General features: G+C 38.0%; 1 pseudogene; it reads right to left on the minus strand.

Annotated features, from left to right (window-relative positions):
- Positions 1-759: 759 nt before the first annotated feature.
- Positions 760-1554, minus strand: LOC105705500 (CD63 antigen-like; annotated as a pseudogene).
- Positions 1555-5227: the final 3673 nt, after the last annotated feature.

The following is a 5227-nucleotide window of genomic DNA, read 5'->3' on the forward strand; positions in this document are numbered from 1 at the left end:
TGGACTCTAGCTGACTACAAACTGTGTTCTGAGAAGAATCATAACAAAATAAAAATTTTCTGTGGATAGCAAAAGATTTAGAGTAGCCATGGTTAAAGACACAATTAAATGAAAATTTTCTTATTTCTGTGGCATACAACAGTTTCACATAGTTATCTTAATTATGACTGATAATATACCACACATGTCAGAATTTTAGAATACCACATCATTTTGAAACACATACTAATAACACATTTATACAACTATAACTCAAAGAAAATTAAATATCATTTCTTATTTGACAACGTTTCCCATGTAATTTTAACATAACAAATAAGCCTAATATATTTTTCCTGAATTTCCAGGGGTTCCTTTTGGAAAAGACTTAATTTTAGAATTTGAAATTTGATTTGGAAATGTCAAATATTAAGATTTAGAATACTTGATATCAAAATAGGAGTATAAATTACTACAAAATAGTGGTCATTCATTAGCCAAAGTAATTATTCTTAGATATCATTAAGCAAAGACCATTACTTATTGATAGAGGGGAGAATCAGTTCTCAAACAATCAAGAAACCTAGTAAAGATAGCATAAGGCAACTCTCTCCTCTTTTTTATTTTGCAGTTCATTCAAAGGATAAAGAAAATATTTTATTATCTCTTTCTAATACTATATGAAAATCTTGTTCAAAAGAGAAAACGAAAGTTTACCTTTTTATCGGTGTTTTATTAATATTAAATCTATTTCTTGTCTGAAAAAATAATCTGCTTAACTGAAAACCCTGGAGGAGACTACTACATTCCCCCAGATGAGGAGGCTGAAGAGACCAGACCCCCATAGCCACTTCTGATATACTTCACGAGGCAGCAGGCAAAGACAATTCTCAGACATCGACAAAAGCTATTCCAAGGGCTGCTACAGCCACTACCAGCACATTTTTTCCTTAGCCAGCCCCCAATCTTCTCCACACAGCCTTCCTTATAGATCTCCTTCTCAGTGAAATTAATCCCATATTCCCTAGTGACATTGATGCTGCAGGAGTCATGAACTCGGTTCTTGGACATGGAAGGGATGTTCTCCCAATCTGTGTAGTTAGCACTTAAAATCTTCCTGCATCCTATCCAGGATTGGAGCCATGTGGTTGTTTTTGGGTAATTCTGCATCTGCTGCTGGAAGTTGTTATTAAACTCTGACATCATCTTATCTCTAAACACACAGCCAAGCAATGGCTGCAGCCACGTCTACCAGCATGGTAAGAGACAGGAAGATGGCAAACGTGATCATAAGATAATAATTCTCCTTGCAGGGCACACAGCAGCCCACAAAGGCCACCAGGAAGAGGAAGACACCCACTGTGATGATGACCACAGGCAACAGAAAGCCAGAGGAGCCCGCTGGATTATGGTCTGACTGAAGACAAGCTGTGCCAGACACCCACGGCAATCAGTCCCACTGCACAGGCACAAAATGTCAGCAGGAGGACGTAAAGCAAGAACTTCACACATTTCATTCCTCCTTCCACCGCCATGGCTGCCGGGCCTCTCTCCTCTGGCTCTAACTCTGTGCAAGCTCCCTGCACCATCAGACTCTGCAGACAGCTGTGGACTGCCTCCGGTCGGGTGGGGCCAGAACAAACACTTCCAGAAAGTCCCTGGCCTCACATCCTAGGTGTCTCCCAACATTACAGAGCATTCTAGAGTGGGAGTTTCTGGCCCCCCTCTATTGGCACGGCTTCTCCATTTTCCAGGGATCCTGGTCTGAGCTAAATCTAATTTTAATAAAATCTAATAAACAGATTCATTCAATCCAGTTTTGACCATACCAAGATTTTCACAAATCTTTTATACCCTTTTACAGTTTTTTAAATTCTCTTTCATTTCAACTTCTCTATAGCCTTTCAATTTATCTATCTCATTGTATCCTTTTTTTATCCATTAAACTTAAAAACTTCCAAATAACTTATACATTACTTTTCCTTTGCAAAAACCACATTCTCATATTCCCTTTTCTTGTACATTCTGTGTATAGATTTCTTTCTTTCTTTTTTTTTTTTTAGACAGAGTCCAGCTCCATTGCCCAGGTTGGAGTACAGTGGCGCTACCTCACAGCACTGCAACCTCTGCCTTCCGGGTTCAAGCGATTCTTTTGCCTCAGCCTCCCGAGTAGCTGGGACTACAGGCATGCACCACCACACCAGACTAATTTTTGTGCTTTTAATAGAGATGGGGTTTCTCCTTATTGGCCAGGTTGGTCTCGAATTCCTGACCTCGTGATGCACCCACCTCAGTCTCCCAAAGTGCTGGGATTACAGACGTGAGCCACCGCACCCAGCTTCATTTTCCTTCTTATATCTAGTTTTATTATCATATACCACACAGAATTTTAACCTGTAGTAACCCCAGTAGGTAATTTTTAACTCTCAGTTACATACTAACAATTTATGAATACATATTTTATGATATTTAGAAATATAGTTGTCTTAATGGAACAATTTTTTAATGTGGAATAGAACATATTTATTAAAAGGGTTAAATATGTTTGTTTCTCTGAAATAAGATGCCAAAAATATATAAGCTTCAACTCGTAATTAGTCATTAATGTCTTAGTATTATATCTTATCTGTAGATGATTTAGGTATTCAATGAACATTTATAATTTAACTTAGCTTAGCAAAATCCCTAAGGGAAAAATTATCAAAAGGATTTGAAAATCCTTTTAAAGTAAACAGGTTACCGGAAAGGATCCCAATCCAGACCTCAAGAGAGGGTTCTTGGATCTCATGCAAGAAAGAATTTAGGGTTAGTCCATAGAGTAAGGTGAAAGTAAGTTTATTAAGAAAGTAAAGAAATGACAGAATGGCTACTCCATAGGCAGAGCAGCAGCATGGACTACTCAACTGATTAATTATACTTACAGTTACTTCTTGATTATATGCTTAACAAGGGGTGGATTTTTAATGGGTTTTCTAGGAAAAGGGTGGGTAATTCCTAGAACTGAGGGTTCCTCCCATTTTTAGACCATATAGGGTAATGTTCTGACGTTGCCATGGCATTTATAAACTGTCATGATGCTGGTAGGAGTGTGTTTTACCATACTAATGCATTATAATTAGCGTATAATGAGCAGTGCGGATGACCAGAGTTCACTTTCCTGGCCATCTTGGTTTTGGTGGGTTTTTGCCAGATTCTTTACTGCAAACTCTTTTATCAGCAAGGTCTCTATGACCTGCATCTTGTGCTGACCTCCTATCTCATCCTGTAAACAAGAATGCCTAAACTTCTGGGAATGCAACCCAGTAGGTCTCAGGCTTATTTTATCCAGCCCTATTCAAGACAGAGTCACTCTGGTTCAAATCCCTCTGACAAATGCATTATGAAGCAAAATTATAATTATTTATTCTATTTACATTTATTTAGTTTATTCTTAAAAATTATGTTTAGAAAATTTCAGGAGACATTATACAATTCTAGCAATCATTTCAAGTTACATTTTCTACTATCCATTTTTATGTTACTCTATATTAGGCAAGTATCATAAAAGCATAAACCTTAAAATTAAATACATGCCTTTTGTGTTGATAACTCAGAAGACAGTTATTTTTATTAAACTGATAATATTAAATTAGTCGTATTGGTCAAAGATATATCTAAGTCATGTGAACTAAAAGACATTTTAGTTAGTTTCTGTTATTCTGATAAAATATTTAATTTCAGATATTTACTTTTTTTTTCTTTTAGATGGCGTTTCGCTCTCGTTATCCAGGCTGGAGTGCAATGGCGCGATCTCGGCTCACCACAACCTCCGCCTCCTGGGCTCAGGCAATTCTCCTGCCTCAGCCTCCCGAGTAGCTGGGACTACAGGCACGCGCTACCGTGCCCAGCTAATTTTTTGTATTTTTAGTAGAGACAGGGTTTCACCATGTTGACCAGGATGGTCTCGATCTCTTGACCTCATGATCCACTTGCCTCGGCCTCCCAAAGTGCTGGGATTATAGGCGTGAGCCACCACGCCTGGCCCAGATATTTACTTTTTTAAGTCAATCAATTAAAGAGCTTTTATATATTTTAGTAGTGAAATATTACATACACATGAAACATATAGATATACATATGGACAGACAGATACAAGCAGGCCTAATAGCTTTATAAGATTCTTCATTTTTCAATTTTCAAATACATTTTTCCCACTTTTAGACTATTGATCCCTCGATTAGCTGTTCAAGCGCCATAAAAAATTGTTAGCTAGACATTCTCACATTTGCACTTTCAAAGATGACTCAGGTAAAAATTTATATCCCAAAAGCACAGAACTTAATATAAACACTATTATTTGCTGAGTCAAAGAAGGGCATAAGTAAACACCTAATCAAGACAAGTTTGCTAGGATAATTATCTTGAACAATGGTAAGGTATTTTAAATTGTCTTGAACAATTTAAGGCAATACCTTCTCCATTATGAAATTTTCTAGTAGTTTTGATGCAAAGAGGGAGATGCCCTGACTAATGAGAATTTTTTTATAGATATAAATTTCTTTTAAAAAGGTTCAAAGTGTAAGGTCTTTTAGGTTGACTGAGGGAGCCATGGATGCTATGGTGACCCCCATGACCAACATGTACACCTCTGGAAGGCCTCCCGGAATTAGAAAACCTGAAGTAACTGGAAGACCATGAAAAGCGGAAGAATGATCAACGAGACATTCTTCTATTATTCTTATTCCGGCCTCAATTGACCAGGCCATTGGACTTTGTAACCAACCTTGGTCAACCTCGTGACTCCAGACCCGGTCCCTCCCAGCTTGCAAACCTATGAACCCCTCCCAGCTTGCAGAAAACCACATTGAACTGTAACTTCTGTAACTTTCCACTGCCTACCCCAAACCTATAAAACCAACTCCTATCCCACCGCCCTCCACTGACTCTCTTTTCAGACTCAGAGTGTCCAAACCCGGGTGAATAAACAGCCATGTTGCTCACACAAAGCCTGTTTGGGGGGCATCTCTTCATTCAGAGCATTCATTTTAACACAAAGCAGCCATCTAAATATTAAAAAGTTATAGTCTGGAGATGGATTCAGTTTAATAGGTGGTCTTTTCTGCTTAGCTTGTTTCTAAATTTGATTACTGACCTCAGCATTGAGCCCTTTAAAGAGTAGGACAAAGAAAGCATTTGCAGTTTTCAGGGCCTAAGATTTAAACATGTTTAAAAGCAGGCACAGCTCTAAGGCAGAGCATCTAGATCTTTA

Source organism: Aotus nancymaae, unplaced genomic scaffold (genome assembly GCF_030222135.1).
Source record: "Aotus nancymaae isolate 86718 unplaced genomic scaffold, 86718_ANA_hifiasm-v0.15.2.pri h1tg000058l, whole genome shotgun sequence".
In the NCBI taxonomy this organism is placed as follows: domain Eukaryota; kingdom Metazoa; phylum Chordata; class Mammalia; order Primates; family Aotidae; genus Aotus; species Aotus nancymaae.